The following is a 25,112-nucleotide window of genomic DNA, read 5'->3' on the forward strand; positions in this document are numbered from 1 at the left end:
TGAACCCAGAACCATGTCGTTGGGAAGCAGGCACCTTACTACACAGTTTTTCTCTCTCTCTCTTCGTGTATATCGTTGGCGATTTTTCTTCCTCCGTCTTCCCTTCTTTGGACTTTCCTATATTTCCGACGAAGAGCTTCGCTCGAAATGTCAAATTCTCTTTCTTTCCTTTCCTGAGCGTCCAGTAACACAATATCTGTATCACGTTCTCACGTTGTTGTTTTTTGTTGTTGTTTTGGCGCTTTTCTTGTTTGAACTCACTATACACACACACACACACACACACACACACACACACATACACACACACACACACACACACACACACACACACATACATATATATATATATATATATACACATAAATATTTAGAGAGAAAAACGAAAGAGATAGCTAGATAGACAGTTAGATACATACATAAAGAAATAGATCGGTAGATAGATAGATATACTGATAAAGAGACAGACAGATGGAGGGATGGATAAATAGGTACAGTGGACAATATTTAGCCCCTGATATACTAAAATATGGGGTGGTCGTAGTTGGAACGCCCTTACTAGATGAAATACATTTGTTTGCCTAGAAATAACAGCCAGATCTGCTTCAAACGGGTAAGGATATATTGGGTAATGAGCAAGAGTTCGTACCGTCAGTGGTGGTAGGTTGGCAGCCCCTGTAGTGTACCAGAATAAATATCTTGAGGTATTTTTTATGTTCTGAGTTCAAATTCAACTCACGTCAGTTTCGTTTTCCCAACATATTTTTTGTGTTAACAGATTAACGGGTTAGATTTTATGAAAACAAAAATGTAAAAGAAATGAAAAGTAAACAATAAAAGAACCCCTAAAATTCTCGGAAGTGACGACACTAGCAAAGGAAAGAATGGAACGTGAAGTACATATTTTAAGGCACTGTTATCATTTAGCCCTTGGCCCAGCTTTACTGAGATTTCCTTAAATCAAAGGTGTTCCGGTCATGACCGTACTAATTTCCTCCAAGAAAGAATGTGTATTGGTTTAGATTATCCAATATTTTCTGTTTAAAAATCAATAGAGAGCAATTTGAAGGCGATTTAACAGCTATTTCTAGAAGGTCAAGACCATATTAAAGCTTTAATTGGTTTGTGGAAATTATACTTTATAAAATTAGTCGTTATATATTTTTGATCAAATACATTTTAGACTAAATGTGTTTTCGACCAAATAAATTTTCGACCGGATATATATCAATCAAATATTTTCAACCAGATATATTTTCGACCAATGGCAAATATAATGTTCAGACAAATATATTTTCGACCAAATATATTTCGACCAAATATATTTTCGACCAAATATATTTTCGATCAAATATATTTTCGACCAATGACTAATATATTTTTAACGAAATATATGACAGTGAGTCAAAAAGTAATGCCATTTTGTTAAGGAGAGGTATAATTACCAACACAGGAACATGTATCATACATCAAAATGAAGCTGGTCCTCTGTGGATCACATCCCTAATTCTCAACATAGTCACCTTTTCTCTCAATAGCAATGTTCTACCTTCGAATGAGAGCATGTATCCTTCCCCCGTAAAATTCTGTTGACTGTGCTTTGAGCCACTTCTTCACTACAAAATCAAAGAGACAACACCTTCTTCCGAAGGCTCGTAACAGGTGATGAAACATGGGTCCATCATTATGAAATGGAATCAAAGAGGCAGTCAATGGATTGGCGCCACTCTACGTCACCACCACCGAAAACGTTCAAGACGCAAAAGTCAGCTGGAAAAATCTTTTGGGATGCTCAAGGTGTCATTCTGGTCGATTTCTTGCCAAAAGGAAAAACAATAAACTCATAATAAGCTTCATTTTGATGTCTGATACATGTTCCTGTGTTGGTAATTATACCTGTCCTAAACAAAATGGCATTACTTTTTGACTCACCCTCGTATTATCGACTAAATACATTTTTGATCAAATATATTTTCGGCCAAATATATTTGCAATCAACTAGACCAAATCTTCATATTCCGGAAAGCTAGACGTTTTCGTGACCTTTCACTATTATATTAAGGAAATACAAGAGGAAAAAAAATTTATGAAGTATTTCCTTAAAGAAAATGTTATTAAACCAACCGTTTCTCAAGCATTATCAAGAGACTTGTTATTTAACGGTGTTAAATTAATTACTTTAAGCACCACCTCTGCTAATTAGTCCGCTTAGTAATCACGGTATTGCTGCCAACGGTATTTTGTGAGAAATACCGAAAGATTGGATAAAGTGGGATATAAGGGGAGATAAGTTGAGAAACACTTTGATGTGTCGGTGATGTTTTTGTTGTTATTGATATTGTAGGACGGTGGATTTGGCGGAATCGGTTGAGCGCCGAAAAGTTAAACAAGAAACATTCTGTGGTATTTTTTTTGTCTGGTGCTTTATATTTGAGTTCAAATCCTATTGAAATCAACTTGATCTTTTTATCCTTTCCGTGTCGATAAAACAAAACCGATCAGCCAAATCCAGAGGTCATCAGTATCGACGAACCTGTCCCCTAAATACTGCTGGTTTTGTACCTAATTTAGAAACCATGATTGTTGTTGCTCTTTCTGGTTCTTTACATTGAGTTCAAATCCCGCCGAGGTCAGTCTTGACTTTTATTCTTTCAAGGTCGATAAAATAAAGTAGCAGTCAAGTACAGGGGTCGTTAGTCGCGACTAATCCTTTCCCCTCAAAATTGATGGCCCGGGACCTAACTCAGAAACTTGTTGCTTTCGGTTCTTTACGTTCTGAGTTCAAATCCCGCCAAAGTCAACTTTGCCTTTTACCCGTCACGGTTCGATAAAATAATTCGGTGAGTTGGAAGAATCGTTAGAGCGTCGAACAAAATGCTTTGCAATATTTCTTCTAACTCTTTACACTCTGATTTCAATCTTGTCGAAGTCATATCTCAAGTCTAAGGACAATTTCCATCCTTTCTCCCACTAGTCTCGGAGTCACTGAAAAAGAGAGTTCGAGTAGCGTCTCAGAGACCCTCAAAGAGTGTCTTCCACCAGTCTTAGTGGCTCTGAAGAAGGTCTTAAGTTGTGACTAAACAATGTAGAAAAAACTTCATCAAAAGCAGAAATATAGGAGAAAGTCAGTCAACCATATCAGGTGGTGTTAAAACTTGTGGAAAAATGTTAGACAGTGTGAGGCTGTATTAGACCGAGTGAAGCGCTGTTTGACTGTATCAGGCTATGTTAGACCGAATGAGGCTGTGTTAGACCATGTAAAGCCTATAGACCGTGTGTGATCTTATTAGGCCATGTTAGACCGTGTGAGACTGTATTACACCGCGTAAAGCTGTTAGACTGTCTAAAGTTTTATTAGGCTACATTAGACCTCGTAAAGCTATGTTAGACCGTGTGAGGATGTGTTAGACTGTATGAGGCTGTGTTAGACCGTGTAAAGCATATGGACCGTTTGAAGTTGTATTACGCCATATCAGACCTAATGAGGCTATGTTAGACCGCGAGAGGCTGTGTTAGACTGTGTAAAGCTGTTAGACCATGTGAGGTTGTATTAGGCCATATTAGATCATGTGAGGCTGTGACTGGCCGTGTTAGACTGTGTTAAGCTATATCAGACTGCGTGAGGCTTTGTCAGGCTGTGTTAGGCTGTGTCAGGCTGTCTTAGGCTGTATAAGGCCGTGTTAGACCGTATGAGGTCATGTGATGCCGTTAAATCGTGTTAGACCGTGTGAAGCTGTATTGGGCTCCGTTTGGCCCTGTTAAAGCATGTGAGGTTAGACCGTGCTAGACGGTGTAAGGTTGTGTAATGGTGAAATTGTTACCTGTAGGTGGAATGCTTTCAATTAGCCAACGATGTAGCACTTTAAAGTCACAGACTGTTTATTCTCGCTAGAGTTCACTTAGGTCTCTACTTGTTTCATAACATCATATTTTGAAGTTTTGCCAATGTTTTCAGCTGCAAATTACAGTTGCCAACGTAGACAGATCGCCTTCATTAACTTAGTTTTGTGTAGTGTTTAAGTGTGTGTGTGTGCGTGTGTGTGTGTGTGTGTGTGTGTGTGTGTGTGGATGTGTGTGTGTGTGTGGATGTGAGTACGTAGATGTGTGATTGTGAATGTGTGTACATTAGGCTACGTATAAAATAACTTTGTCACTCTTCGTTCGTGCGTGAGAATATGATGTGTGTTTGTGTATATATATATATATATTTATATATATATATATATATATATATATATATATATATATATATATATATTATATATATGTATGTATGTATGTATGTACGTATGTGTGTGTGTGTATGTGCACGTGTATGCGCGCGTGAATGGGAGTGTGTATGTAAGTATATGCTTACGGGTGCGCCGATGCGAGTGTCAGTATGTGAGTGTGTGTATGTGTGTATGTGTATGTGTGTGTGTGTGTGCGTGCGCGCCAATATATTGAGAACTTCTAAGAAGATTACAATGAAGACATACCTGGAGTATCACTAAGGCAATCTAATATTATTAGATGACGTTCGCAAATAACGACAGACCGGAATAATGACTTACAGCAATGACTTATTACCACTGTAATGACACATTTCTCTGTAATGATTCATTGGCATAGTAATGACATGTTACCCCAGCAATGATATATTCCCACTCTAATGACATATTGCTACAGTCACATGTATATGATAAGTTCAAAATCGGAGCCGTAGGTATTAGATTTATTTTTTCATTACGATCGTTTCAACACTAGATGGTTCAGAGTCATCATGAATATAAATGATTGCATAATAATACAATCTATTACATATCACCCGAAATTTATCTCCTCAGATATAGATAAAAAATCATGAAACGAGAAAATCGTTCTGATTTCTAAATCCCATTTAAACTGATATGTGTGTGTGTGTGTGTGTATATTCTTTTATTCTTTTATTTGTTTCATACTGGAGCACCACCTTCAGTCGAGCAAATCGAGCCCAGGACTTATTCTTTGTAAGCCTAGTACTTATTCTATCGGTTCCTTTTGCCGAACCGCTATATTACGGGGATGTAAACACACCAGCATCGGTTGTCAAGCGATGTTGGGGGGACAAACACAGACACACAAACATATACACACACATACGTATATACGACGGGCTTCTTTCAGTTTCCATCTACCAAATCCACTCACAAGGCTTTGGTCGGCCCGAGGCTATAGTAGAAGACACTTGCCGAAGGTGCCTCGCAGTTGGACTGAACCCGGAGCCACGTTGTTGGTAAGCAAGCTACTTACCACACAACAACAGATAGATAGATAGATAGATAGATAGATAGATAGATAGATAGATAGATAGATAGATAGGTAGATCGTTGGCTGTGAGGAAAGAAGTTCACCTTCCCAACCACATGGTTCCGGATTCAGTCCCACTGCGTGACACCTTGAGCAAGTGTCTTCTACTATAGCCTCGATTGAGGCCTTGTAAGCGTATTTAGTAGACGGAAACTGAAAGAAGCCCGTCGTATATATATATCGATGTGTGTGTCTTTGTGTCTCCGTCCTTCACCATGATTGACAACCGGTGCTGGTGTGTTTATGTCCCCGTAACATAGCGGTTCAGGAAAAGAAAAGCCAACAGAGAATAAGTATCAGGCTTTAAAAAAATGTGTTGGGGCCGATTAATTCGACCAAAGTCTCTTCAAGGTAGTGCCCCAGCATGGCCGCAGTCTAATGACTGAAACAAGTAAAAGATATATGAAACGCTATGCCACAAACTGATTCAACAATGGATACAAAGTGGATTTTAATCTTGGATACAGCAGTTTCTTTGGACGTTGTGCTAATTTAAAAGATGTCGATAAGAAATAGTTTCTAACAACGAGAGGCCTTTTACTGGGTCACACAGTTCCAACAACAGGTGGAATCTGACTTCGCGTTATTATTTAGAACTTTTATATAATACAACCCAAAATTCCATATTCTTTGTTCTTTGGTATTTTATTTTCATAAATATTGTTGCTGCTTCGGTGGCCCAGGCATGGGTGTTGAGAAGTAGTAATACAACACATAGGTAGTGGTTTCAAATCTCTTCCAAAATTTCAAGAGGTCTAGTTACAAGTTTTCATAGGCGCAGGAGTGGCTGTGTGGTAAGTAGCTTGCTTACCAAGCACATGGTTCCGAGTTCGGTCCCCACTGTGTGGTACCTTGGGCAAGTGTCTTCTACTATAGCTTCGGGCTGACCAAAGCCTTCTGAGTGGATTTGGTAGATAGAAACTGAAATAAGCCCGTCGTATACACACACGCACACACACACACACACACACACACACACACATATATATATATATATATATACACACATATATGCATATATAGTTGGAATTTACAAAAAAAAAAAGACGAAGACGGGTGTGTAAACAACAAACAGATGTATTAGTTTAACGCTCGGGAAGTGAGAAAGTCTTTTACGTTTCGAGCCTACGCTCTTCAACAGAAAGGAACACAGAAATAAGCAGAGAGAGAATATAAAAAAAGGTTTAGTGGTTAGCTGTGTGTGTGTCTGTGTTTGTCCCCCACCATCGCTTGGAAACCGATGCTGGTGTTTATGTCCCCGTAACTTAGCGGTTCGGCAAAAGAAACCGATAGAATAAATACTAGGCTTACACATAATAAGCCGTGGGATCGATTTGTTCGACTAAAGGCGGTGCTCCAGCATGGCCGCAGTCAAATGACAGAAATAAATAAAAGAATAAGACAATTCGTCTCTGGTTTTCATCTTCAACGACCAAGCTTCAATTGATAACGACATTTTGGTTGGATAATTAAAGTAACCAATAAACAATGGCGTTTGGAAACATTATTGTCGGCACACAGTTTGTGTCCCTGGTGTTTATATGCATTATTATATTGTTGTTGTTGTTGGTTGATGTTAGTTGTGATATTAATTTTTTTACAAGTTCTACGTCGTCGAATTTCCTTTATCTGTCACAATTAGTTCCAGCTTTCATCTATCTTCTGTTTGTTGAAGAAAATATACAATCAGTTAAATTAATATACGTACTTGAAACAAACAGCCTTAGATTAAAATATCGATATATGTATGTGTATATGTACACACACACACACACACACACACACACACACACACACACACACACACACACACACACGCGCGCGTAAACACATAAATGTAAAACAAGGTGGAAAAAATAGTACTCGAATACCGAAGGTAGAGTAATATGATTTTCTTTTTTTTTATTAAAGCTGTAAAGACATCACAAAAAACTTTGATTCAGAGTTTCACGTTCCCGTTCGTCGGACAGTTGTGATCACAATTGCCCCATGAACAGGAACGTGAAACTCTGCGTAGCAGTTTTATGCGATGTTTTTGCAGCTATAATTAAAAGCAGTATATATATACACAACAACCACGAAACCAATGGTTAAAATATATGGACGTCCAAACTATAGAACATACCCCAAACTATTGGAAGGCTCGGAATTTCAATTCAAAGAAGGAGAGAGGTCCACAATTAACATCAACTTCACTTGCGTATCCGAGAATTTAATTTATGTTATAACTTGTTCAGGTTGTGGACACAACTATATAGGACAGACAAGTAAGTCACTCAGACGGAGAGGCACACTGCATAAGGAACAGATCCGTTTCCCAAGATATAAACAGATCTGTTTCCCAAGATATAAACAGATACCTTTGAGTGAACACAAAGAGAGATGTGCAGGGAATCTCCAACCAAATTTCATCTACCAGAGCAAGGAAACAATTTCTGTACAATAACGTTTTAAAAAAAATTACTTACTGAAAAATACAGAACACGCCTAAATATGATCGCACAACCAGCTTTGGTTTCAGTATATATTTTAATTCATGATCACATCTCCATCACTGTACATATTTCATCTCACTACTTTAGCTTATGAGCTTCACTGGTTTCACTTTAAAAAAAAAAGATTTTCAAAAGTAAAGTGCAAGGCTTTGTGTAGCCTTTGTGATGTTAAAAAACGGTTAACATAGATGTATTAAAATACAGTGATAGAGTCTTTGACAATGGTAAGAAAATGTTAAGAGAGGCTTTGTGCTTAAACAGTTTACATAAATGTGTTCAAAATAGAGAGTAAAATAAATTCATAAGTTTTTATAAGTTTATCAAAAGTCATGATTCTATAGAAGCATATATACAGAAAGAATTCGTAGACAGTATTTGGAGAAAACGTGTATTGCTTAGTCAAAACTTCATCAGAGATTATATTTAAGTATTTATACAAAATTTTAGGGGAATGATCAACCTTTTTTTCCTTCATCTCCAGTCTTGTATGTGTGTTTGGCAAGGATGGTTGCTATTTTTAGAAATAGTGTGGGAGCTGGTTGGTGGGGGAAAGCATTCACATGATCTGATTTCGAATAGTTTGTGGAATTAAAAGGAATATTTTGTTTCTGGGCTGGTCTGTCTTGATTCGGTGATTTTTGAACTGGTCTTAGAGTTCAAGACGGTGTGAGTGAGCGTGTGTGTGTGTGTGTGTGTGTGTGTGGGTGTATGTATGTATATATATATATATATATGTGTGTGTGCGCGTGTGTGTGTGTGTGTGCTTGTGCATGTGTGGGGGTTTTTTGACTGGACTTAGAATTCAGTGTGGTGTGTGTGTATGGGTCTGTGTATGTGTGTATTTTATATTTAGCAGGGTGGTGTGTGTATATGTGTGCACGTTTGTGTGTGTGTGTGTGTGTGTGTGTGTGTGCGTGTGCATACCTATGTGTGCGTTGGGGTGCATATGTATGTATGTGTGTGAGTGTGTTGTATTTATCAGGGGCTCTGTGTATGTCCGTGTGTGTCACGTTTATCTGAGTGGTGTGTATGTGTTTGCGTGTGTGTGTGTTTGTGTGAGTGTGTCTTGTATTTATCAGGGTGGTGTGTGTTATTGTGTGCGTGTACGTGTTTGTGTATGTGTGCACGTGTGTGTGTCTGTGAGTCTTTATTGTGATTGTTGAAATTGTATTGTGTGTATATGTTTGTGTTTTTTCTTTGAGTGTGTGTGTGTGTGTTTTCCTGGGAATGGACATATTGCGTTTGTGCGTGTGTACGTATGTGTGTATATATGCGTGTGTGTGTGGGGTGCTGGGGGGTGTTATATTTGTGTGTATATCTGTGTATATGTGGGTGTGTTTGTGTGAGTGTATCTTGTAATTGTTAGGGCGGTGTGTGTAAGCGTGTGCATGTACGTGTGTATATACGTGTGTATATGTGTGTGTGTATATGTGTGTGTGTCTGTGGGTGTTTGCTGTAATTGCTAGAATCGTATTGCATGTGTATATGTGTGTGTTTTTCCAGGAATGTGTGTGTTTGTGCTCGAAAGTAGTGATATTGTGTTTGTGCGCGTGTGTGTGGGGTTGCATTGTATTTGTGTGTGTGCGTTTGTACATCTGTGCGTTTGTTGTGGATGTGTACCTGAAGGGTAGCGGTAGGGGTAAGGTGTTTATGTGTCGGCAGATCAAGTATATTTTTTTGAGATGTTAGTGTATGTTGAGTTGTGGTCTGTATTTTTGAACAAGGATGTTTTCCTTATTTATCCGGGTTTGGACAGGAATTTGGGGGACTTATTTTGTGCACAGAGATCTAAGTGGCATCTGTCTTGTGGTGGGATCTCTTAATTGTTGGCGGTGGACTGTCATCCCATCTCTGAGGGTAAGACTAGGCTTCTCTTCAGTTTCCGTCTACCAAATCCACTCACAAGGCCCGGAGCTATAGTAGAAGACACTTGTGAAAAGTGCCAGGCAATGGTATTGAACCCGGAACCATATGGTTGAGAAACAACTGCTTACCCAACAGCCACGCCTGCACCCATATATCCAGAACTTGTAACACTTTTTTGTTTGTTAAGGCTATTAATGGAATTATTCAAGAGAGGAAGGTCGGTATCAGGAAGTGACCTTTGACATATTGAATATTGAGAACAAAACAAGACAAGAAGGAAGAGCGTATCACGAAGCTACATATCTCAGAAGTGGTCAAACAACCCTGAAACTTGATCTAACAACCCCGTGGCGTGATTGTAACTAATTTCTCTAGGATGGTCATTGTAATGATCGATAGTATGTTCTACATAAGATGGGTTAATGGACATTCATAGAACACGATCAATAGAAGACTATCAATAGAAGACTATCAATGCATGACAAGACGCGAACAGGATTGCGAGACGTGAATCCAATTCGATTAAAAAAAACCCGGGAAAGCTGCAAACCAAGCCAGCATACACGATCGCCTCACCTGTAAAGGAAAAAAGCAACGAAATCTCCCTCGAACCACACCTTACATCATCATCATCATCATCATCATCATCATCATCAGCAGCAGCAGCAGCAGCAGCAGCAGCAGCATCGTCGTCGTCGTCGTCGTCGTCATCATCATCATCATCGGCATCACCATCATTATCACCACCACCACCACCACCACCACCACCACCACCACCATAAAATAAATGTCTAAAAAAAATCACAAGTCCAAAATTTTAATGCCCCTTTCTCTCTTTCTTTCTTTCTTTCTTTCTTTCTTTCTTTCTCATCTTTCTCTCTTTACCTGAATATTCGCTGCTGAAATTCTGGTGCATCTTTTGTGGCATTAAGTACGTTAAACAACGGAAGTTACATTCAGTGGAAATGTTTCACAATAAACTATAATTCCGATTTGTAAGGAGCTGAGATGAATAAAATCAACAGTGACTCATTTATCGACAGCAATGGCGGCGCAAAAGCCTCGCTGTGTGAAATCGTGTATTGAAACAGACGGTGTACCTGAAATGGACGAGGAGGATGCGTCATAGATAATGTCACAGAAGGCGACCAAAGGACTCTGTCAAACTAATTGATGGATTAATCAAACGATTGGTCGAGAAATAGATTAGTTAATTGGTTAATTTTTTAAGTTATCTATCTATCTATCTATCTATCTATCTATCTATCTATCTATCTATCTATCTGTCTGTCTGTCTCTCTATCTATCTATCTATCTATCTATCTATCTATCTATCTATCTATCTGTCTGTCTGTCTGTCTCTCTATCTATCTATCTATCTATCTATCTATCTATCTATCTATCTATCTATCTATCTATCTGTTTGTCTCAATGAAAGAAGAGAGGCAAATAAACAATTCTCTTCAGTTTAAACCAGCAGTTCGCAGACAGGAACCATACGACTCTTGGGGGTCCATATAAGACTTTGCTGTTCATAAATTGGCCATACTAAGGCGGCGAGCTGGCAGGATTGTTAGCCCGTCGGGCGAAATGCTTTGCGGTATTTCGTTTGTCTTTACGTTCTGAGTTCACATTCCGCCGAGGTCGACCTGGCCTTTCATCCTTTCGGGGTCGACAAATTAAGTAACAGTTGCGTACTGGAATCGATCTAATCGACTGGCCTCCTCCCCACAAAATTTCGGGCCTTGTGCCAAGAGTAGAAAAGAATATTTATATTGCCAGTGTAGCGAGGCTGGCAGAGACGTTAGTACGCCGGGCGAAATGCTTAGCGGTATTTTCTCTGTCTTTACGCTCTGAGTTCAAATTCTGCCGAGGTCGACTTTGTCTTTCATCCTTTCGGGGTGGATAAATTAAGTACTAGTTACGTACGGGGGTCGATCTAATCGAGTAGACCACTCTCTCAAAATTTCGGGCCTTGTGTCTAGAGTAGAAAATAATAAACTGGTCATACTTCTACAATACACAAAATATTTTAACAATTTTCCTTTATACAATTCCAAATAACATCTAATTATCAAATAGGATTCTTTTAAGACATCGAATGGCTGTGAGGGTCCATCCAAGTAAAATACGAGTCAAAAGGGGGTTCATATCTTTTAAAAAATGGTTGAGAATCACTGGACACTAACCAGTGAAGGATGATAACGTTAGGCTGTATGATGGAATTGTATAGAGGAGATACAACGGTCAGTGGTCAGTGGTCGGCTTCGAATCACACCATATTAATTTATTTCTGGGAAAAAAAAATGAACTCAGATGTACAGCGATGATAGTAATACAAGAGAGAGAGAGAGAGAGAGAGAGAGAGAGAGAGAGAGAGAGAAGAAGAAGAAGAAGAAGAAGAAGAAGAAGAAGAAGAAGAAGAAGAAGAAGAAAGAGAAGAAGAAGAAGAAGAAGTTGTAACAAACGATTAAATTATGGCGATCTGTGGTGTTCTGAAATATTGGGAAAATGTCAGGCCTGGTTGTGTGATTAAGAAGTTCGCTTTGCAACCAAATGGCTTCTGGTTCAGTTCCACTGCGCAGCACCTAAGAAAAGGGTTTTCTGCTATAGCCCCGGGTGGACCAAAGCCTTGTGAGTGAATTTGGTAGGCGGAAAATGTTTATCTATCTATCTATCTCTCTATCTATCATTCATTTAATCCTCTCTCTGAAGAATTTCTGATAAGGGATATTTTACATGTTTCTCCTGCAATTACAATTTTGTACCTACTATTAGCAAACGAAACACGTGTAATGGTGAATAGATAACACCAAATTTTTTCCAACTTCGTTTTGATATATACCAATATGTGTGTGTGTAATATTTTGGACTAATGGGTATATGTCAGTTAGTGCGCTGATGTGTTGAGTAAAGCCCTGGCACAGTTTGGGCTACCTGGTGCCATCCGCAGTTGGGGTATATTTCCTTTGGATCTCTACTTCAGGAATTCGGCAACGTTAGTTGAGATAATAATCGATTCAGTAAACAGAAGATAGACAGTTATGTTGTTATTTGCTCTAACTGAAAGCGGGCAAGTAATAACGTGACCGCCCAAACCCAAGATATTTAGACACCACCTTATGTACGAATGTACCTGATGTGACCCAGACTACAAAATGGATGCAACACAAAATGATGCATAGAATCCCACTCATAAAAGATACTAGCAGGGTGGATCGATCGTCGTACAAAATAAAGACCCATATCAAATCCAACTTCTATTTCCTAAATCAATTACACACACACACATTCAAGTGCGTGTGCTTTTGTGTCAGTGTTTGTCCACAACTTGATAACCGGTGTTCGTTTGTTCATGTACCCGAGACTTAGTAGTTCGTTAAAAGAGATAAACAGCATAAGCAAGTAGCAGATTTTTAAAAAATAAGTATTGGAATCGATTTGTTGGGCTAAAGTTCGAAAAAAGTCCTTGAAGGCGTTGCTCCAGCATGGTCGTAGTCCAATGACTGAAGCAAATAAAAGATAGAAGTCATATTTTAAAGAAGTGCAAATGTTGGTTACAATTTCCACGGTATTTTTAACAGCGTTCGAATCAAAATACATTTTATGATTTAGTGTTGAACGGTTAGATCTTATAAAGCTTACTCAGGTTGAAACGGAAGCTAATGGCATCCTCCGTTAATCAAACAGTTTCATTTTAAGATGATGTCTCCATCTTTAGTGCTCATTCTGTCATCATTTGTCAGCTCCGCTTATATGGCTTACAGCATTATCCACAGTTAATTACTTGATTGCTAGCAGCTGGTTTACTACTCGTTTCTTATCCTACTTCTAAGAAAACTGATTTCGTTTGCTTCTAGAAGTCGTTTATAATGAATTCTGGTCGATTTTTTTTTTTAGTCTGCTGTTTGCCATAAATCGAAACGGTAAGTCAGAGACGAATAAAATGACTTGAGAAATAACTGTTCTCACGTGATATAACTGATTGCAAAGTCAACAAACCGCCACATCATCTGCTGTTTAACGATCGGCAGCCGACCAGTTTGAAATTGCAGTCGACTAGTTACATCGAGTATAATCAAATATATTGCATCCAATTTTATTGTTTTACCTGCTTTGCAAGCAAAATATTGCGGTAAAAATGTTCATTCAGAGATGGACCAACACAAACACCCGACATGATGTCGTTATATAGTTACTGGGTATATATAAACAAATCATTAACCACGTGAAAATGTCTCGTTGAAAATTAACGATTGATATACTAAAGTAAACTCTCTGTCGGAGCTTCTATTATTTTACTTTTACTTTATTTATACAACAGTGTAAATTGTTTTTTTAGTGCTTAGCTATGCTTGTGTATGGTCGCTGCTCAAACAAAATCTGAAAGCAACTCTACACACTCAACTTTAATATACAAATGGACATTGAAGTTGTTGAAGTAATATAATTTGGATATCTGAAATTCATGTGTGTCTTGTGTGATCAGTTGAGCGGATCCATGTGTAAAAAAAATCTCTTTCATGTTCGTTTTTGAAATGTTAAATGTAAAAATCGAACATATATACACACAGACACACTTGTGTATTATATATGTGTTTTGTGTGTATTAGAAGGAAAAACAGAAACTGATTTGCTGTTAAAGTAAAAATAATATCGACAACGATAACAGCAACAACGGCAGTCATACTTAAAAAATTTTTCCATTCACCTTTGTCTTATTGATGTGGTAAGGAGCAACGTTCTACAAATATGATAATGGATGAGATTGTACGGAGGGAAAACTAATATTTTTATGAGTTTTATTCATATTTATAATCCAGATCGATATTCTTTCACCGACGACGTTGGCTGTATTTTACTTCTTGTTAAAGCAAGCATCATTCTGTCAGTTCAATGACGAAGGCTATTTTATCTGTAATCGTTAATCTGATGTGTTATTTTATCCCTCTCTTACTATATTCTATATTATAAATACATTATATTAAGAATATATTTAGATTAATTTATTCATTACATGAAAAGGTTTCTAATAATTCAAGGTTAAGTAACCAGAAAATCTCTTGATGAAACTGTCGTCTGCTGATGAAATCTATTCGGTCAGGGTACGTTACTGGGGCTCTCTCTAAGCCTCACACTCAATTAATCTTGGGGGTGATGAAAGCTCGGTTATGTCACCTCTACTCTTTGCCCAGTACATTAATGAATGGCGTCACCTCTTAATGTAGATGATACAAGTTTTAATGTTAGTTCTATGTAAATGATAACATATTCGGTATCACCTTTCTGTGTAGATCAGGGGTCGGTAAAATGGTTACTGTTAACCTCCCCCCCTCCCGGGGTAGGAGCTTATCAAAGGGGTCCCAATCTCGATTATATCAATATAATATAACCGAATTTTTATTATTCTTTATCAGTTTTAAGAATTTTTATTAAATCCTTTAATGACAGACAAAAGAAAAAAGAAAAAAAGAAGTCAATGAAACGAAGCAATTATTATTTTTAAATCAAGAATTTTTTTTTTATTAGTGAATACTTTTTGATTTTAAAAATTTACATGATGGGGTCGATAAGTTATCACCGACTCCTTGAAGGGTTTGAACGCTATAAGACGTTATTAGTTGACTTTTAATGTAGAGCATAGGTTCTCAAAGTGGGCGCTACCGCCTTCCAGTGGGCGTTGAGACGGTCCAGGTGGGCGCTGGTACCTAAGGGGGTGGTGGGGGTGCGATAGAGAAAAAGGAGGCGTGGGGGGGGTAGTGGATTGGAGGATGCTATGAATTTATTATAATATTATTATAGTATTGTATACAAATTATATAATATTATATTAAATATCAAATGATTCATAGTATATATAAATAAGTAAAATATAAAATATTTTTATACATAGAAATAGGGGTGGAGGCGCTGAGGGTATTATGTGGCTATGAGGGGGGGGGGGCGGTGGCCCAAAACATTTGAGAACCTTTAATGTAGACGATATCACTTTTGTTACCCGTCCTTCTCAATCTGCACGCATACATCATCGACCGCAACCTGCCAACCTCACATCAGAGTAGCACTGCTTCTAACATGAAACGCTTTCAAAACAAAACAGTTTCCAATGGACTTATGGGGATCTAATCACAGCACACATTTAAAAAAGCAATCGTCGTCCTTAGAGCTTATTAACCGGAGCCCATATGGCCCTTAGCAATCCTTGTGAGATTTTTTTGGTTAAAATTTCTTTGCAGTAAATTGTTAATACTTTTTCAATACACCATATATCTGAATTTGTTTTTTCTATGCAATTCGTAATAATCCTTTCTACTATAGGCACAAGGCCTGAAATTTGTGGTGTGTGTGTGTGTGTGTGGGGTGGGGAATAGTCGATGACATCGACCCCAGTGCATCACTGGTGCTTAATTTATCGATCCTGAAAGGATGAAAGGCAAAGTCAACCTCGGCGGAATTTGAACTCAGAACGTAAAGACAGACGAAATACCGATTAGCATTTCGCCCGGCGTGCTAACGTTCCTGTCAGATCGCCGCCATCTCTGCAATTCGTAATAATAGTTAATTCTGAAAACATAATGGACATTTTTTTTAAACATCGATTGGCTATAAGGGTCCACCCGAGTAAAACAGAAATCAATGGGGTTCAGAAACCCTGGTCTAACTCAGCCTAATTAGTCTTCGACAATAGACCATTACAATTCTCAACCAAGCAACACATAAAATATTTCACACTGATAAGGCAGCGAGCTGGCAGAGACGTTAGCACGCCGGGCGAAATGCTTGGCGGTATTTCGTCTGTCTTTTACGTTCTGAGTTCAAATCTCGCCGAGGTTAACTTTGTCTTTCATCCTTTCGGGGATCGATGAATTAAGTACCAGTTGCATACTGGGTCGATCTAATCGACTGGTTCCCCCCTCCAAAATTTCTGGCTTTGTGCCTAGAGTAGAAAAGATTATTTCACACTGATGAGATCTCTTCTAGCGATGTCATGTTCATAACAGTAAAATCTCCTTAGTACTTTCTTCACCTTCAGAACCAGAAGAGAAAGAAAGAGAAAAAGACGAGTGGGGGGGGGGAATTAAATAAGCTGAGGGGTAGTGAAACACGAGGGAAGATGATAGACAATATGGAGGGTCAACAGCTGACCACAGAAGATGAAGGGAAAATAAATGTCAAAAGAATGCCTTTTAGAAGTTGTGCGAGAATTGTATAAATAATTATTTTAATTAACACAAATTAAATCACTTTAAAGAATTAAAAACAAAAAAAATTAAAATAAGAATAATTCACAGTTGTTTAGAATAATTAAAATGAGATTTTATAATTTAGAATACGAGATACAACCTTGTAATTAGTTTTAATGACTCTAAATTACTTTAATCAATTTAATGCCGTAATTAACTTTACATAGAAACATATAATTATACTTGTCTTTTTTAAAAATCTTTTTATTTGTTTCAGTCATTAGACTGCGGCCATGCTGGGGCACCGCCTTGAAGAATTTTTAGTCGAATGAATCAACCCCGGTACTTAGTTGTTTTTTTAAAGCTTGGTACCTATTCTGTCGTTCTTTTTTGTCGAACTGTTCAGTTATGGGAACATAAACATACCAACACTGGTTTTTAAGCGGTGGTCACACACTTATACGCACACACACACACACACGATAGGCTTCTTTCAGTTTCCGTCTGCCAGATCCAGTAACAAGGCTTTGGTCGGCCCGAAGCTATCGAGAGGTAATATTTATCCCTACTGAAACATGGATGTTGTATTAGAACAGACTATACTGCGGTAGATTCCATGAGAGATACTCTCATATTGGCTTTTGGGGCAAAATGCACTTTTGTTTATATCGCCAGTGGGGAGATAAATCCCTGCCATCTCTAGTGCCGAGAGCACCAGATCACGTGATTTCGACCTTCCTTGGCCTCGTCAATGATGGACGTTCGACCCACTCTCGCTACCGATATATCGAAAAACAGCGCTAGAACAAGCACAGATGTCGCCATTAGCCAGTGATCTTGTTAAAAAAGTATGACAGTAGTAGTATTAATACCGAGAGGTAAACGCGACACCAGCGCCTCTTCTGGGACTGCTTTTCTGAATATCACTGGCAGGGGTGGGTGGGTTTATCGTTTCCATCTTTAGCGATTGAGCGTTCATCATTAACAAAACCAAAGAAGTCGACATCACGTGATCTGATGGTGTCGGCGCTGAAGATGACAGGTATTTATCTTCTCGCTGGCGATATAAACAAGCGTGCATTTTGCACCAAAAACCAATACGAGAGTCTCTTTCATTGTGACTACCGCAGTATCGTTTGCTTTAACATAACACCTACATTTAAATAGGGGTTAATGTTACCTCCCTATATACAAACTGTACACAAGCTGGTTGAGTATTGCAAGTCCAATATTACAGTCGTGGAAGCACATGGCCTAGTGGTTAAAGCAGCGGATTCGCGGTCGAGAGATTGCAGGTTCGAATCTCAGACCGGGTGATGTGTGTGTTTATGAGCGAAACACCTAAGCTCCACGCGGCTCCGGCAGAAGGTAACGGCGAATTTCTGCTGGCTCTTTCCTCCTGCCGCTCACCTGCGACGGACGGGCATCCCGTTCAGGTGGGGACCCTATACGCCAATGAAACCGGGAAACTAGCCCTTATGAGCGAGGAATGGCTCGAGAAGGAACAAACAGCAACAACAATGTTATACTCACTGATGACTAGACTGTTGAAAAGAGAGGAGTGTAGGGATGTGGGGGTGAAGCTTTTGGTAAATATAAATTTACGAAGGAAGAAATGGAGTCCCACCGCAGAAATCTTGTGTCCGTATGGCTTGATGACAGAAAAGTATTTAACTTCATTCCCTCAACAGCTAGCAAAAGTAATTGCTATTTTAGTTGCAGTCCTTGAAAAGCAGATGAAGATCTTCCCCACGGTCCTCATATTCGAGACCTGAAAATGAAATGATTGTCCCCAATGTTATAAATATTTCGATGGGAATATTCCAAGGTGATACTCCACCTACAATTAGCGGTGCACTTGGTTATCTTTTACCTGTTTCAGTCATTAGACAGCGGCCATGCTGGGGCACCACCTTGAAGAATTTTTAGTCGAGTGAGAATTAATCTTAGTACTTATTTTTTAAAAGCTTGGTAGTTATTCTACCGAACCGCTAAGTTACAGGGATGTAAATACAGCAACACTGGTTGTCAAGCGGTGATGTGGGTAAGACACACACACACACACACACACACACACACACACACACACACACACACACACACACACACACACACATCTATCTATCTATCTATCTATCTATCTATCTATCTATGTATAGATATATATAAACAACGGGCTTCTTTCAGTTTCCGTCTACCCGGATCGACTCACAAGGCTCTGGTCGGCCCGAGGCAATAGTAGAAGACACAGTGATACACAAGGTAATACACAATGGGACTGAACCCGGAATCATGTGGTTAGCAAGCGAGGCTCTTACCACACAGCCACAGCTGATATTGCTCTTGGTGCTAAAAGTATAATACCTCCCAGATTATTCATAATATGGCGAGTTACACTCGAATAGAATTAAATACTAAAGTGTAACATCGTATTATATCTTATAGGATATAACGTCTGGAATTGGAGAACGTGTATGTAGTAAACAAACAAGTCTGTTTGCTTTTAACTGTGTCATGGAACAATGGCAGCCATTGTTAGTTTTTATGTAGAAGTCAGATGTTTATCGCAAGAATGGCCAAATAAAGAAACGGAGATGTTAGAATTCTTGGAAGTGGTTTTCAGCAAAATTACTAAATGGAATATCTTAGTTTCATGAAAATCTGAAATAAATCTGGTCCAAGGGTAACATGATTCTAGTATTTTAGTATCGGGATCTCTGGAATAATTATTGCATACATACACACACACACACACACACACACACACACACACACACACACACACACACACACACACACACACACACACACACACATCATCTTACGGAAGCGTGGAATTCCTGAAAATATTACCGTAATTTGAAACTTCCCTGTTGAAATCAAGATTTCAGATTACGAAATTTCATATTACGGCAAAACTTTCGAGTACGCAACGCTTCTGCAACTCGGGGGATGCTTGCGTGTGTATGTATATGTGTGAATGTGTGTGCATTGCTCTCTCTCTCTCCCTCTTTCTCTATTTGTCTGTCTGTGTGTTTGTGTGTGTCTCTCTCTCTACCTACCATTCTCTCTCTTTTTTTGTACGAGAAGGGTAATTCAAGAAATCCACGCCATTACCTCAGCATCTAATGCGAAATCCCGGTTAACATGATGTATAGAGAGAAAAAAGCTTCTAGTTTATCCAAAGATGTTCTATACAAACTGAAAACCCGGGAAACGTATAAACGCAGCGAATAAAATATAACAATCAAAGGAATAAAAGTGGAGGTAATACATTTATTTATTAGTTACGATCGTTTCGATAGTTGGTGAAATTATTACATCAGACAACCTACTAGATTATACGTATGAAAATTATATAAAGATTATTTAAGTCCGTGCACTATTAAATGAAAATACCACCGATTATCCCTTGAAGACGATCAACAAAAGTAATATAGCGCAGGTGGTTCGATACAGTCATAGATATACAAGGTTAGCCAAAAGTCACCCGACAGTAAATCAAAATTCCATAAATACTTAATATTCAATTTTATTTATTCATTCCAATTATGAATGTTTAATAAATGATTGCTGTGAATTAAAATCACGGTTTTTTTTTTTCAACATTTGTCTATTTATGAGCGAAGTCTCATATAAAATAATTTTTGGTTTTAATTGTAGGTTTTTATACCCATAAACATGAGCAAATTGACTCTGCAACAAAGAATCTGTTATTGAAAAATACAAATACGGTAATGCAGGAAGATTCCTAAAGAATGGATAAACGAGTATGATGTTTCATAGTCAGATGCTTTTATTAAATTCATTCAGTTGTTAACAGTGGCGGACTGGGTCTAAAAATATTGGTTACCAAGAGACTAAAGGGGCCCACCCGTAACTACAAAGGGGCCCACCCGCATCCACATGAGAGCCCACCTGCAACTACAATGCTTTCATTTAATTAATTTTTTTTGTTAAAAGTATTCTTTTCACCTGTCTACAAACACAGCCAGGCTGAAATAATTAATGCATTCTTCCAGAAGTGAATAAAAAATTCTCAAACTTGAGGGGATGGGCCTCTTAAATACTCACATGGGCCTCCATATATGGATTCTAATGGCGCAGGAGTCCACTTGCCATCGGGCAAACTGGTAACCTGACTAGTCCACCATTGGTTGTTAAACATAGATAAATCTTGGAATTAAATAGTTTTGTTTTACTGTCATTATATAACGAGTGGGGGCGGCTTAGAAGATAATAATGATAATAATAATAATAATAATAATAATAATAATAATAATAATAAAACCGGATATTATCATAAAAGATCAGACAAAGAAGATGTGTTTATTAATTGACATGAGTATTCCTTGCGATCATAATATAGTGGCGAAAGAATTTGACACGATCAGTAAATATAAAGACTTACTAATAGAAATTGAAAAAATGTGGCATCTCAAGGCGACTACCATACCAGTGATTGTAGGATAAAAAAAAGGTACTGAAACCTATTTGAAAATGATACCAGGCTTACCATCCCTACAGGAAGTGCAAAAAATCGTGTTAACTGGAACGACTCATGTACTGAGAAGAGCATTATCACTGTGAAAACAACATCCATTCATGAATTTATTTATTTATTTATTTATTTTTTAAATACATATTTTACCTGTGAATTTGCGTGTGTAAACTGGGAATGCATACAATAAGCTTCTCTGCCTTAGGTGTATGGAAAACACTCGGCGAGAAATGGAAGAAAATTTGAAGAAAGAAGCAAAAAACAAACAAACAAAAAAATCAAAAAAAAACAAAGCAAAACAATATAATAATAATAATAATAATAATAATAATAATAATAATAATAATAATAATAATAATAATAATAATAATAATAATCCTTCTTTCTACTATAGGTAGAGAGCCTGAAATTTTTCGATTATAGTAATCCCAGTAATTGATTGATTTTTATTTTATCGACCCCGAAGGGAACAAAGGCAAAGTCGACCCCGGCGGAATTTGAACTCAGAACGTAAAGTCGGACGAAATGCATCTAAGCATTTAGTCCGGCATGCTGATGATCCTAACAGCTCGCCGTGTTGATCATCGAAATAAGGTTAAGTTAACATGGTTGGATTTTTTTCATGATTAGTCAACAACGTTGAAGAGACATCTGTGCTGTGTCTGGACTGTTTCCAGATGCAAAGTGCCTCACTCCAAGAACACCAACCACGTCTCCACTCATGGATACACCATAAAGTAAAGAAAAGCATCAAGGGAGCGGCAGGGGATGCCAGACATTGGTTGTATAACTGTATTTATCTGCCTTTGGAACCCTCACTCCAGATTTTCTGGTGGGGTTTATTTCCTTAACTTTTTTTAAAACTCTCAGCAAATGACCCAACAAGACAGCAGGGGTTTATTATTATTATTATTATTATTATTATTATTATTATTATTATTATTATTATTATTATTTTAGTGTGCAGAGCCGGTCTCACTCTCTCATCCTCCAATTTTATATCTGTTGGGTGCAACCAGAGCCACAAACCCAGTAGTTATAAGGAATTGATGAGCAGCTAAAGAGTCTCACCTGTCCTCGGTCCGTTGGGGGAGTGTATGAGTGACCTTCTTCTGAAGGAAATTCTATGATATGTTAATTAACCCATAGCTGGAACAGACTTGAGAACAAGAATGGCGAAGAGGCGGTTTCACACCTCTCAAGCCCCTATAAATTCTGAATACGGGCCCTTCTACCAACTGCAGTTTAATGTCATACCCTGGACATTGAGTTGGCATGGTATTAGAGAAAACACAAAAGTAGAGGGATCACGGAGAGGAAGTATCTCGTTTATTCCCCTATAAATGATTCATCTGGGTTACAGACGCTGACAGGTCAGAAAAATGTCGAAACGTATGGTGTATATAGATATATATATACGAGAAGAAAGACAAAAGTTCGGACAGCAGCAGCAGCAGCAACTATTAGTGTATTGTTTATTAGCATTGCTGTTAATAGGTGAGGGAAATCTAAAAGAAAAAAAAAAAAGAAAAAGAAAAAGCAATGTGGAGAAGAACAAAGAAAGAAAAGACGGGGTTAACAACTACATGACTCCTCCCGAAGGGAATTATGTTAAGTGTTATTAAGCCAATTAATAATTGAAATTTAATAAAATTATATTTTAAGAAATCAATGTTTGATTTTATACGAGATCGTGAAACTAGTAATATGATAGCAAGATAGATGCATTATATAAATATACGTTGCCCCCCAGGGACTGAGTATATTGATAGGTCAATTAGAGTTGAAATTAAATGAAAAGACAAATGATTAGTTGTATAGGAATGAATTAATCGGGGAGTAAAAGACATTAAAAAATAGAGAAGAATCTTCGAAAAGCAATAGTAAGACGAAGAATAGAAACGCTATCGTCAACACTATATCAATTAAATGTGTTTGTTAACTGGAATCTATAAAAAAAGTTTTATTGTCTTGTTGGGAACAACAGATCAATAATTTATGTTGTTTATTTATAAGAAAGGACTTAACACCTTAAGATTTCTAGAGACATTAGAAATATTTTTTGCATAATTATTGCGGCTGTTTTTTCAGCAAATTTTATTCAACAAATACAATAACAATATTTAACAAAAACATCTGTAAATGACGGTCTGATCGTCTGCCAAGCAAATGGGAAGCAGTAATTGAAGTAGATGGTGAATATGCTCCGGAATAATCATTTAAAGATGCTTTTGTTAAATATTGTTATTGTTTTTGTTGAAAAAAAGCCGCAATAATTATGCACCAACCCAATAGTACTGAGTTTAAAAAATCTAAGTCTGGAAATAAAGCAGTAGAAGTAATTTGATTAGCAGTGAGTTCAAATTCTGAGTATGGAAGCGAGTGGAATAGAATTGAGTTGAAACTCTGAGTATCAAAGCTACAGAAGTGAGTTAAAATTTTCCGAGTTTGAAAATAAATCAAATTGCTGTGAGTTGAAAAAAAACATTGAGATTGAAAAAGTCGAATTCGTGCAGTGAGGGAAAATGATTGAGTGCAGAAGACAACTTCCGAGCATTGAAGGAAGTAAAAATAAGGTAATGATAGAACTAAGTGCCAGTCCGCCCATCCGTCCGTCCGTCCGTCCGTCCATCTGTCCATCCGTCTGTCCGCACGTCCATCCGTCCGCACATCCATCCGTTCATATTTTCTGCTGGCTATTCTTGGGATATTCATGGGTGCAGAGTGCTCAGACGCCTCTAAAGGCATCTCTCTAAAGCAATCCACATTACACTTTTCGACTGAATTCCCAAGCATCGCCAACACAAACTATGGAGATTATTCACCCATCTTATTCTTGGTTTACTCACTAAACCTCTTGCCAGTTGGCTCGGCTTGGAGAACCCGTTTTACGATTCTTTCCTGCGACATTTTAATTACGTTTCCGTAGTACCGGACCTGTGACCTTTCAATGCGGACAAGTAACGGCTCGACCCGAGGAGGTTCAACATCGATTCTCCAGAACCTTTGGTTCGGAAACCTTTCCGGATCGCTGATTTTTCTGATCCACGGGTGGTCAGCTTGGTCAACACATTCTAAATTAAACAAATTTCAGAATAATTAAATGAAACACAGGTACCTGTACTTTAGTACAAATTAGTGCGGATCACAAGAAGTTCCGGTCCATCACTGTCCGGAAAGTCAGTGTAGTTTCTATACTTTGAAATTTTTACTTAGTTGTTCGCAGTTATCACAAATAGTAATGAGAAATACTTTTGGGTCCTGCGATTGCGCAAAATTGGAAATAAGACTCTCAGAAAACCGGTATCTCGCAGCATTCTGCTGACAAAAATGATAGCTTTTAATTACTCTGCGATTCTGTTTGAAACGAGTTGGTCCGTTGGTTTGTATGTTATTTCTACCACACAAATCAATCGGTTTATTCCAGTTAAACGATGTCACCTGAAAGTTTCTATTCGAAAAACAGAAATAATTTCGTTAAATACGTGCAAGAGGAAAAATTTCGTTCTCAAATTCAGAAACTTTGGTAATTATTATTTTTTTTAACAAAAATTGGAGATAAAGAAAGGAAAATTAGAAAGACAGAGAGAGGGGTGAGGGCTGAGAGGAAGAGGGAGAGGGAGGGCGAGAGGAGGAGAGAGAGAAACGTTGACGTCATACTCTGTGAAATTGGTAGTGATAGTAAAAACATTTTAAGATGCCACATTAATTAAAGGGGGGAAGGAAAGAGGGGGGAGT

General features: G+C 38.0%; 1 long non-coding RNA gene across 3 annotated transcripts in view; it reads right to left on the bottom strand.

Annotated features, from left to right (window-relative positions):
* The window catches only part of LOC106872933 (uncharacterized), a 241,084-nt gene that overhangs the window by 192,174 nt on the left and 23,798 nt on the right, over positions 1 to 25,112 (bottom strand). The window contains exon 2 of one of the 3 annotated variants that reach the window (XR_008263505.2): positions 22,682 to 22,882. The exons of the other annotated variants lie outside the window; for them this stretch is intronic. This is a non-coding gene — a long non-coding RNA (uncharacterized LOC106872933). Of the gene's footprint in view, positions 1 to 22,681; positions 22,883 to 25,112 lie in introns of those variants that run through there. 3 annotated transcript variants of the gene reach the window in all.

This window comes from Octopus bimaculoides, chromosome 2 (genome assembly GCF_046866305.1).
Source record: "Octopus bimaculoides isolate indiv1 chromosome 2, ASM4686630v1, whole genome shotgun sequence".
Classification (NCBI taxonomy): domain Eukaryota; kingdom Metazoa; phylum Mollusca; class Cephalopoda; order Octopoda; family Octopodidae; genus Octopus; species Octopus bimaculoides.